At 40.2% G+C, this 12529-nt stretch overlaps 1 protein-coding gene across 4 annotated transcripts in view; it reads right to left on the bottom strand.

The window, feature by feature from the left end:
- The window catches only part of LOC106588447 (testis-expressed protein 2), a 68511-nt gene extending 57413 nt beyond the window's left edge, over positions 1–11098 (bottom strand). For 2 of the 4 annotated variants that reach the window (XM_014177481.3, XM_014177461.3), the window contains exons 1-2: positions 10882–11098; positions 10022–10114 (exon numbers count right to left, since the gene is read on the bottom strand). The gene's annotated coding sequence lies outside the window, so the exon portion shown is untranslated. The remainder of the gene's footprint in view (positions 1–10021; positions 10115–10881) is intronic. The other 2 variants (XM_014177491.3, XM_014177471.3) reach the window with 1 other exon arrangement.
- Between the last annotated feature and the right edge of the window lie 1431 nt (positions 11099–12529).

Raw genomic sequence — 12529 nt, 5'->3', positions numbered from 1 at the left:
TGGGGTTTCCTCTCTCCTCACTTTTCTTAGACAATTAAGGCAAGGGCTGTTTTCTTGTCTCCTAACTCTGCTGCTGCCTCCGCCGCATTGTTTTCAACACCAATATGCTGGCTAACTTTGCTATGATACACATAGCAACATGGTCTAGGAAAAGGCATCAATTCAGCAGCGCACTGATGTTTCAGAACAACCACCGTTATCCAACACGGGAGAAAGCGCATTTGTTATAAAATAATATAATTTTTATTAACGTTGCACCATTGTTCTTATGTAATAGAACCATATACAAATTTCAGTAATGCATGTCTTAAGATTGATGGACTGTGCCATCCCCACGGCCTCCACAATGGATTAGTCCACTCAGACAGGTGTCCTGTACACCATTATTTTTACTACTGCTCGACTAAAGAAATCTGTCGACCAACAGCCTATCGACTAAATGGGGTCAGCCCTACTGTCCAGACAGAGCCATCTTAGCAGATGTCCACAGTGACACCCCAGTGAGACATTCTAGACCCACCACATCCACCGTCCGACCCGTCCGTCCTTCGGTACACACTGATCTTTGTATAGGGGCTCCTCCAGAGGCTCTTGGTGCCCCGTGTGAGGCATGTGGGAAAAGTGGGCCTAATTGAGCAACTATTCACCCCCTCTCAATCAATGAATATGACTATAAATCCCTGTTGTTCACCAGAAGCTGCCTGAGTTTGACAGAGACAATGATCAACATTACTGTAAATGTGCTAGAGCGTGTCTGTCATTTTTAGGGCTCTATGAAATCCGTACATTTCTTTCCAAAATTCCATTTTTTTCCACGAAAGTTTTTCTGAATTCTGTGTTTTATGATTTATGCAAATGTTATCAGAAAGTGTGTCTAATAATGTGATTGAATAAAAAGTCAACAATTTAATAAGATATAACAGTACATTTGTTATGATGCAACATAATATTGTACAATTTTTTATCAAGGCAAGTGCTTCAATAGAGTTCTACTAAGTATTTCATTATAAATGAAAAAAAGTAATGCAAGAATCTAGATAACAATGCAACCTTCTCTGTTTCCAGCTCGATGAGGATGTTTGTGACTGCCTGGGATGATGACTTTTCTGCAACAAAAACTCTGTACAGATGAACATGCTTTGCATGGTACTTCACTGCCTCAAAACAGCTATTCCATCTGGAGCTCACAGCTTCAGGAGGTGCCTTGGCCTGCACAAACTCCATAATGAGGAAGCTCGCCTATCTTCTCTTTCTGGCAGGCTTCTTGAAGACAGATCTCATCCATGTCACAAGTGATGCAACTTCAGAGACATATTTCTAGTGCTGCCAGGTCTCAACCACCAGATTGATGACATGGCAGAGACAGGTTACATAGACACTGTTGGGCATCACTCCTTTCAGAACCTCCTTGTATGCCTTCAGGCAGTAGGAGGCATCATCTGTGACCACTTCCCAGGCATCATTCAGTTTCAGATCGTTGATGAGGAGGGAGGCTAGTATAGCTTGGGAAAACGTTGAGTAGACGCATCTGTCCATGAAAATGACATCACCAGAGAGTACTGGTTTTCAACACCTGCAATGAAAGAAAAGGAAAAACTTGAATTATGTTTTAACCTAAAATAATATTGTGACAAAATAAGTGTTATTTAAATTTCAAGTGTAAAGACAATATAGATACAGCAATAGTTAGCTAGATCGAGAGGCAGACAGCTGCTGACATTATGCGTCTCTATATTTCACCACAATAGATCGTCATTTGGAATATCACAATTTGCATGCGTGCAATTCACACTGCAGAATGTAAATGTGGGCTATTGCAGCGGTATAATAATAGGATGTTAAGTTAACTCACCAATGACAATGTTTAGAACGCTGCAATCCATTGCATCTGTTGTCTTGGCAAATTTCTTCCCACGGATCTTCTGTAGAACGGCAATGTTGGTCAAACACACGGGGCAGGTGCGTTTGACGGTGGCTGCTCTCAATTTGGGGCAACGCTCCTCCCGGTTTGCAATGCTTCACTAGAAACGGCCATAGCTTTCTTAGCTTTTCTAAGGGAATGTCAGACTCGGCGCACACAGCCACAAAGTCCTGAATAAATTCTCGTCTTGAATGTGCTGATGCGCTTGCACTAGTAATGGTTGTTTGAAGAGGCTCTGGCTAACACTGTGCTTTTCCTTGTTCTTCACATGGGATTTAGACTTTAAGTGGTCATCACACGTATTTTTACGGGTCCAATCAATAGTATGTTGACGTCAAATTTGTACGTTTTTTTTTACGACTTGGCCCTCTCAGACGGCCTCTTCGACATGTTTCTCAAAGTGACAGCCAAGTTGTGAGGTGACGTAAGGGTCCCAGGCACGACCGACCCCCCTCTCAAAACACCCCAATCGAAAATGGAATTATTTCTCTAGGCCTACTCGTCTGTAATTTTAGAACTATGAAACAATTTACGTTACTACAATAATTAGGCCTACTGCTGATTTTTTGTTGTTGCAATTTCAGCCAAATTACGGAAAATTCTGCAATATTCCACATATTACAGTTGATTCAATTTTTATTACCAAATTCCGCGATTCCGTCCGTGTTTTCCGCATCGCCGAAATCATAAGGCCCTACATTTTCATCTGGGTAAGCCCACCGTCTCCCTGGAAGAACGTCAGTCTTGCCAAGAGGAGAATAATGGTGATAGAAACGGCCGACAACTAGCATCAAAAATATTTTAAAAAAAGATTACTCAAGCACTGACAATTCTGCCACCATTCCACAGAGCACATTCCAAATGCACAAATCACAATGATGAGTCACTGTGAAACACGATAAATATTTTTCCTCATAAGAGACAAACTGATAAGGGGGATTGATTTACATAATTTGTTTTGGGTTGCACTGCAGATGAAGATTCAGTTAGCCTAAGCGCCTAACGCTACAACTTGTCTGTCTGATCTGTTAAGAGTGCATTTTGAGGATACTTAGGGCAATGGGAAACAAGGCCAAAAGAAAAGCCTGTTTATTGAACTATTGTGCCCTCCTGCCTTAATCCCAGTCAAATCTGTTTAGATAAAAAATAACAACAATGCCATTCCATGGAGCTAAACTTCACCAGCTTCGACCTGTATTTGCATAGACATGTTTGGGTTGATAGAAAGAGCCTGTTGGACTTGATCGACTGTGGCAGGGCACTGTGGTGAGTTTCCACAATTGCTCAGCTTTCTGCCACACCTGTTACGGCCTCTGAACGGCTAACCTGTGACATGGACCATGACGCAACAAGACACAACAGTTATAGTGTAGTAGTGTGGGCTCAACTATAGTCAACAACTCAGTGCTCTGCTCTATAAAGAGTTGGGTTTGCAAAGTGTCGGAAACATTCCGGTAAATTTCCAGAATTTTATACGGAAATTTTCCATGGGAAGTTAAGGGAATTTTGCTTATATTCATAAAAAAAAAAAGTTAGCTTATAACAGTGAAGCTTTTTGTGGGATACACATAAGGCAATTCTAGGTCTTGTGGCATATTTTAATTAAACTATCCCTAATTCAATGGAATTGCAAACCTCTGCATGCACAGTGCATTCTTCCATCACAGCTGATTCTCAAGATCTTGCACAGCAATGAGATGCTATTGAGCCCACACTACTACACTGTCTGAGCCAAGGACTACATATTTTCTGGTAAGTTTTGATTACAATACTGGGTGGGATGAATATATTTTATATGACATACATGATTTTTGTTAACTAGTAAATAGTAGCCCACAGCAAAGTGTGTTTAAATCATTTCTAACTTGTTAACAATTTCTGATAGTTAGTTTCTGCTACCATGTGGGTTTTAGCTTGCTTGGGCCTACTAACTGAGGAGGTAAATTCACCTGTGTCCATACCTGTTCACCCATTTCCATAACATTCACCTGTTTCATTTTAAAACATGTATCTCACAAAGGAGTTGTTTAATCTAACTGCTTAACTATTTATCTGTACATGGAATTGTATTTGGGTTTTGTTTCACAAATTGTTTTCTAATCTTTACAGGACAATTCCACGGGCACTATCTGTGTGGAGACATTTCACTGCAGCTAATGTAAAAGGAAAATCTGCGTACATTTGCAAATACTGTGCCAAATCATATGTGAAGAATGCAACAAAGATGCGGAATAATCTGGCCAAGTGCATAAAGTTCCCTCAGCTCTCACAACAAGCAACCTCTGACAAAAGTCCCTCTACATCTATTCGAGGTGAAAATGATGAATCAGACACCTTATCGATAGCAACAGCTCATGGTCTTTTTTGACTCAATGGAGGAACGTACTCAGAGAAATGCTGATGAATGTCTTGTTCGAGCTGTGTATGCAACTGGTTCACCTCTGATGCTCACAGGCAATGTGTATTGGAAGAGATTTCTGAATGTTCTACACCCCTCCTACCAGAAATACTTTATCTACTTATTTGCTGGATGCAGAGTTCAACAGAGTTCAAGTGAAGGTCAAGCAAATCATAGAGAAAGCAGACTGTATTGCAATCATCGCTGATGGGTGATAGAATGTTCGTGGGCAAGGAATAATTAACTACATCCTCTCCACTCCTCAACCAGTATTCTACAAGAGCACAGACAAGGGACAGACACACCGGTCTCTACATTACAGATGAGCTGAAGGCTGTCATCAATGACCTTGGACCACAGAAGGTTTTTGCACTGGTGACAGACAATGCTGCGAACATGAAGACTGCTTGGTCTGAAGTGGAGGAGTCCTACCTTCACATCACACCCATTGGCTGTGCTGCTCATGTATTGAATCTGCTCCTCAAGGACATCTTGGCACTGAAAACATTGGATGCACTCTACATGAGAGCCAAGGAAATGGTTAGGTATGTGAAGGGTCATCAAGTTATATCAGCAATCTACCTCACCAAGCAAAGTGAGAAGAATAAGAGCACCACATTGAAGCTGCCCAGCAACACCCATTGGGGTGGTGTTGTCATCATGTTTGACAGTCTCCTGGAGAGGAAGGAGTCTCTCCAAGAAATGGCCATATCACAGTCTGCCGATATGGACAGCCCCATCAAGAGGATCCTCCTGGATGATGTATTTTGGGAGAGAGTGGTAAGCAGCCTGAAACTCCTGAAACCTAAAGCAGTAGCCATTGCACGGATTGAGGGAGACAATGCCATCCGGTCTGATTTTCAGACTCTGCTTGCAGATGTAAGAGAAGAAATCTGTACTGCCCTGCCCACTTCACTGTTGCTCCAAGCAGAGGAAACTGCCATTCTGAAATACATCAAAAAGTGTGAAGACATCTGCCTGAAGCCAATACACGCCGCAGCGTACATGTTGGACCTCAAGTATGCTGGCAAGAGCATCCTGTCTGGTGCAGAGATCAACAAGGCCTATGGTGTCATCACTACCGTGTCTCGCCACCTTGGCCTGGATGAGGGCAAGGTTCTTGCCAGTCTGGCAAAATACACTTCCAAGCGAGGGTTTTGGGATGGAGATGCAATATGGCAGTCTTGCCAACATATCTCATCAGCCACCTGGTGGAAGGGACTTTGTGGATCTGAGGCGCTTTCCCCTGTTGCCTCCATCATCCTCCAAATCCCACCATCATCAGCCGCCTCAGAGAGCAACTGGTCCTTGTTTGGAAACACACACAAAAGCACACAACAGGCTGAACAATACAAAGGTTGAAAAATCGGTGGCCATCCGGGAAAATGTTAGATTTTTTGAGCCTGACAATGAGCCATCCTCAAGGTTGGAAAGTGACAGTGAAGATGAGGGCTCAGTCTGATGTTCAAGAGGTGGACATTGAGGAGGTCCAGGGAGAAGACATGGAAGCCTGAGAGGAAGACAACCAAAGCTTTAGTTTCTAGATTATCATTTTACAGATGTATGTTGAAAATGTTTTTGGGAGATGCGATGGATCATTGGGGATCATTCAATATTCCATTTATTTTGTTGTTCAGTGAAATCATCCCATGTGAAGAGTCAACTCATTTAATTAAAGTTAAATTAGTTACTAAATAGTTTTTTCTATTGGAAGGATTTAATCATTTTCAATTATGTCTACTTACGATAAGGTAAAAGGTTGATGTTTCTGTCTCCATATGATATGGTAAATATAGCCAATGAAAAAAACATCTCAATTTAAATGGTATTAATATTAATTTGCATATATTTCTGTTAATTCCCATATACTCTCATTAATTCCCACAGAAAGTTTCCACCTCTGAATACCCCCAAAATGTGCAACCATAATAAAGAGCCATTACAAAATGGTATGAATGGTAATTTGGTGACTGATGAAGGATGAGAAATTAGCTTGAGTATAAAAATAGACCAACATCTTGGAAATATTTAGGTGAGCAGGTGGCCAAGTAGTGAGTCAGGGGCAAAGCCATGAACAGGTGCCGAGTCAACAGGATGTAATCCGTAGGCCCAGCATAAAACTGTGATAAGCAGCACATTTTCCCAGTCTCACGACACTCACGCACAATAACACACCGCAGTGTGCTATTACCAGCATTCTACAGGGAGGCCTCTGCACTGTGAAGAAACAGCCTACACACACCTGTTCTATGACATTGCAAAACAGGATAGATGGAGATCAGTCACCAAAGTTAAACAACAAGCATGGGATGTTTGGCTTGAAAAAAATACATAACATTTCAGCCTGTATTCAAATCAGTTAGCTTTCTGCTAACTTGTTATGTAGGGGGTCGCTATCCGGTCTAAAATTAACGTGAGACCTTCTAAGACTTCGACCTCACGACCACATGTGCCAATGTGGTCAAAGTGAACAGTCGCCACGATTACCAGAGGGAAATCCAAACAGATTTGTTTCACGGCAGCTTTTGCCTGACAGAAACAGAAGGCTTGCTTTGATTTTCCTTTCTACTGTATAACAGACTAGAGGTCGACCGATTAATCGGAATGGCCAATTAATTAGGGCCGATTTCAAGTTTTCATAACAATTGGAAATCTGTATTTTTGGACGCCGATTTGGCCGATTTTTTGTTTTTTTTTTTTTTTAGACCTTTATTTAACTAGGCAAGTCAGTTAAGAACACATTCTTATTTTCAATGACGGCCTAGGAACGGTGGGTTAACTGCCTTGTTCAGGGGCTGTTGAAAAACAATCAATTATAATCACTAGTTAACTACACATGGTTGATGATATTACTAGTTTATCTAGCCTGTCCTGCGTTGCATATAATCGCTTAGGTACACGTTGCTCCAACCATAAACATCAATGCCTTTCTAAAATCAATAGACAAGTATATATTTTTAAACCTGCATATTTAGTTAATATTGCCTGCTAACATGAATTTCTTTTAACTATGGAAAATGTGTCACTTCTCTTGCAAACAGAGTCAGGGTATATGCAGCAGTTTGGGCCGCCTGGCTCGTTGCGAACTGTGAAGACTATTTCTTCCTAACAAAGACAGCCGACTTCGCCAAACGGGAGACGATTTAACAAAAGCGCATTTGCGAAAAAAGCACAATCGTTGCACGACTGTACCTAACCATAAACATCAATGCCTTTCTTAAAATCAATACACAGAAGTATATATTTTTAAACCTGCATATTTAGCTAAAAGAAATCCAGGTTAGCAGGCAATATTAACCAGGTGAAATTGTGTCATTTTGCGTTCATTGCACGCAGTCAGGGTATATGCAACAGTTTGGGCCGCCTGGCTCGTTGCGAACTAATTTGCCAGAATTTTACGTAATTATGACATAACATTGAAGGTTGAGCAATGTAACAGGAATAATGTTTTGTTTTCGAGATGATAGTTTCTGGATTGACCATATTAATGACCTAAGGCTCGTATTTCTGTGTGTTATTATGTTAAAATTAAGTCTATGATTTGATAGAGCAGTCTGACTGATCGATGGTAGGCAGCAGCAGCCTCGTAAGCATTCATTCAAACAGCCCTTCGCAATGCATTGCACTGTTTATGACTTCAAGCCTGTCAACTCCCAAGATTAGGCTGGTGTAACCGATGTGAAATGGCTAGCTAGTTAGCGGGGTGTGCGCTAATAGCGTTTTAAACGTCACTCGCTCTGAGACTTGGAGTGGTTGTTTCCCTTGCTCTGCATGGGTAATGCTGCTTCGAGGGTGGCTGTTGTTGATGTGTTCCTGGTTTGAGCCCAGGTAGGAGCGAGGAGAGGGACGGAAGCTATATTGTTACACTGGCAATACTAAAGTGCCTATAAGAACATCCAATAGTCAAAGATAAATGAAATACAAATCGTATAGAGAGAAATAGTCCTTTAATGCCTATAATAACTACAACCTAAAACATCTTACCTGGGAATATTGAAGACTCATGTTAAAAGAAAACACCAGCTTTCATATGTTCTCATGTTCTGAGCAAGGAACTCAAACGTTAGCTTTTTTACATGGCAAATATTGCACTTTTACTTTCTTCTCCAACACTTTGTTTTTGCATTATTTAAACCAAATTGAACATGTTCCATTATTTATTTGAGGCTAAATAGATTTTATTGATGTATCATATCAAGTTAAAATAAGTGTTCATTCAGTATTGTTGTAATTGTCATTCTTACAACAACAAAAAAAATAATAATAATAATAAAATAAAAAAATCTGCAGATTAATCGGTATCGGATTTTTTGGTCTTCCAATAATCGGTATCGGCGTTGAAAAATCATAATCGGTCGACCTCTATAACAGACATCCATTTCACTATGCCTCCGGTGTTTTGCTGTAGATAGACAAGCGCGACTTCTCTTTCTGATGCACCTGCTACACAAATTAGGCTAAGCTTAGTGAGTCGTAAACAGGTGCTTCGGCACTAACCATTCTCTCGCTTTCACACGTTATAACTCGACACATAAATCCAGAGGATTTCACACAACAAGGCCATGTCTCTTGTGTGGATGGTGTTTTCGGATGTGGGGAAAGTGCTTTTGACTAAAACACTGAGCAATTCTATTAATAGCCTTAGTGTTAGGCTAGGTGATGTGTTGCAAGAGTGAAGTAAAGGATGTAGAGACGAAATTAGTAGAATTTGATTTCAAAATTTGCCTAACGGTAGCTTGCCTAGCACAATATTGTACTGAGTACACATGAGGAGGCCCCTTGAAATGACTCATGCTAGAGGGCAGTGTAAAAAGGGTGCAACCAACAGTGGATCATTAACCAATGACACTGTACCCAAACCGTTACCATGGTGAAATACGATTTTGAGAGGTTTCGCACACACTATCAGGACATCGCATAATGATCAATAGCACAAACATATGATCAATAGCACAAACAGATAAGCCCTTACACATAGGCTTATGGGAAACTCCATGGAAAACAAATACACCTTGTATATACAAAACAGGAAGGCCAAGCTTAGGCCTACAAGAAGTGCAAAGCGTTGCTAAACCAAAACTGTGGAGTCTTTCTTGGGATACATTTGTTTAAGGAAAACGGTTGAACAATCACTTCACAGGACTTGTTTATTTGTCTTGTTTATTTTATCAGTGCTGAATGGCAGCCACAGAGAGCCATTTACTTTTCACTTGGCCAATTAGACAAATCCATTTCAAAGTACCTGACAAATACCTCAGGTCCGCTCAAAAAGACTAACAGCAGAGGGCATTCTGCCCTCGTCTCAGCAGCAGTAAATGTCAGTGACAACGTTTATTTGCTTGTATTCATTTGGGCTGAAAAGAGACATACTGATCTGTGGAGTCTGCTGAGGGGAGGACGGCTGATAATAATGGCTGGAAAGGAGCGAATGGAATGGCATCAAAACACATTTGATACCATTGCACTCATTCTGCTCCAGTCATTACCACGAGCCCTGTCTGTCTTATTATGGTTCGCCTAGAACCTGTCCTTGACTGCTGCTGCCATCTCAATCTTTTCCAATATAATAAAGGCTGTGTGCTACAGAAATCAGTGTCTCTCTTTCTCATTATCTTTTATTTTCTTCCCCCTCTCTCTCAAAAGGTCAGTTGTGTCAGAGAACGGATCAATGATCAGTTCAAATTTACTGGCAAAGTGCTTACCTCGTATCCTCAGTGCCATTCAATCCAGCATCGCCTCAGCGTCTGCATTCATGTAGAGTCGACTCTCACATGTCCATAGTGTTCAATGATCTGCTAAAGAGAACAAATCAGCAATGGTCATATAGATTTTTGCACATCAAACATGTGCAATCGCACAACACACACACACTAACTTAACGTCACATTGGACTTGCTGTGTTACTAAGCAGTTTCATCATGTTGTCATCACTCAAACATTCGCTCAGGTGAGAAATGTTTCCAAAGATGTATTCCAATTTACCCACAGTCTGCATTTGAGATAAATGTTGTCCAGAACAGTATAACTAGCTAATGTACGTATGCAATGACTAACGTTACCCATCTGGCCTTTTAATTGCTTCAAAGAACAGTTTAAAACATATGAAAGCAACTTCCTGCTTATGTTATTAACTATAAGGAAACACGGGCAATGTTGTATCGATTAGTAAGTTTATGTTGCATAATAAACTATGCATACACTGCTAGCTTTGCCAGCTAACAGCAACTCGCTAGCGTTTAGCTATGGGTGAACCAAAGCCCTAGCAAGCTCCCTAGTTTAGTTTGGGATGCATCTAAACCTAATGACTAGCTAACTTAGCTAGTTGCTAGCTCGCTAACGTTAATTGTCCCAAAACAACTCTCGCTTTTACATTTCAACATTCACTCTTGTGAAACCCCTGCTCGAAACGGTTTGTTTTACAAAAATAACAACGAAGTCGTTTGTGAAAAACAATCTTTGCAAACCGCTGGCAACGTGACATTTCTCGACAACAAAGTCAAAGGTGTCAAAACTGAAACTCCGATAAAGAGGTGTGTTTTTGCCTAAACAAGCGAGAGCTTACCGTGTCCCGAGTTCATAATCTCTCGAGCGAGCGAGCAGGATCACAAAATCCACTGAATGGATATGAACAGTTTACAGGACAGTAACAAAACGTTGTATTGTTATCACTTCCAAGTACTGCGTCGTTGTCTGAGCCTCATTTCATGCCCAGCCTGTTGACAGCTGACTGCTGGAAGAAGAAGTTCCTGAGTGAAAAAAAAACCATTAACGTCTTCCAAGGCTAGAGTAATCAAAGTAGATAAGTAGGCTCATCAACCCGAACCCGTTCGGGGATTGATTATACAGAAGTTTTGGGATTGTTTTAATTTTAATTTTAGGACTATAAAATGGACTTGAAATACATGTCACAGATAAAAAGGTTACGAAAAATGTTCAATGAAAATGACATTGGCCTTTATAGGTTAGAACTGGAGCACAGTTGAAGCACACAGATACACTTTGTAACTTTGGTCTCCGGATTTTTTCACTGTGGATTGTCTCATAATACTACAAAAAATAAGCAATAATTGTTCTTGACTATCTAGCCATCAAATACACTAACACGCACACTAAATGCACAGCATTCAGTTGAAATGATGCATCATTGAGTTTCTTGATTTCAAAGAGTAAATTATTATTTGTGTCATTGAATCCATTGGAAAAATAAACATAACTTTTGTGGGAATTGCTTGTTCTTATATAATATAATGGGATTCTATCTTGAAAAAAAATGTAAACCTGCTGATGGTCCTGATGTTGATGCGGTACTGAATACTATCAAGATCATGATGTAATTTAATCACAGTTGGATTTTTTTTCACCTCAACCATTTTATGACTTTCACACAGCTTAAGATTGTCCTTGGTTGACAAAAGTGCAATTAGTTTGAAGTTGAATTATTTGAATTAAAGGCTTGCATGGTAATGAAAGCATCGCCATCTAGTGTTAATGACTTATAACTGTTGCTACTCCCCCAATACATTTGGGACATGTTTGTATCCACTACAGAAAATCATCTCTGGAATCTAGCTACATTACATTTAATGCACATGTTTACTTTATACAAATTACATTTAGACTATGTTTAGATTCATCACAGACTCTATTCAAACTCTTATAGAATATTAGGCAATACCAACAATAAACAGAGTGTTGAGAAACAACTCTGCACCATACCTTGTTTGTTCAAGACGTCTAATCAATTCAATCACTTCCTTCCTAACTCTGTATCTTTCATCTCTCAAAGACAGAACCACAAGCAAGACAAGTTACAAACTCAAAGTATTCTAAATTAAATCACTAAGCCCCTTGCATGCAGACAAGATGAAAGAGAATTCTGCCCAGACAGAAACATGGCAGTTGGCACAGTATCTGAAATCTGCAGTGTGATGACGTTTGTCTGCCTACCAACTCCCCAGTGGGGTTATGGTAATGAGTTGTGACACAGAATAAATGTAATGTTAGTCTTTTGTTTCATTTATTCCCTTAATAAGTCCTCACTGCTTCTCAAGTCTGTCAAGCCCCGCTCACTGTTATTGAAATATTACTTTACTCTTCAACTGTAGTCTTCTTATGTATATGTCTCAGGATCAGTCAAATCTTTTTGTATTATGTCAGTTTCAATAGATGAAAATGATTGATTATTTCAAATTAATTTTACAAATCTAAGA

This window comes from Salmo salar, chromosome 02, assembly GCF_965601325.2.
Source record: "Salmo salar chromosome 02, fSalSal1, whole genome shotgun sequence".
Taxonomy (NCBI): Eukaryota; Metazoa; Chordata; class Actinopteri; order Salmoniformes; family Salmonidae; genus Salmo; species Salmo salar.
The sequence above is the reverse complement of the archived record's forward strand: the minus strand, read 5'-3'. Positions and strand labels throughout refer to the sequence as shown.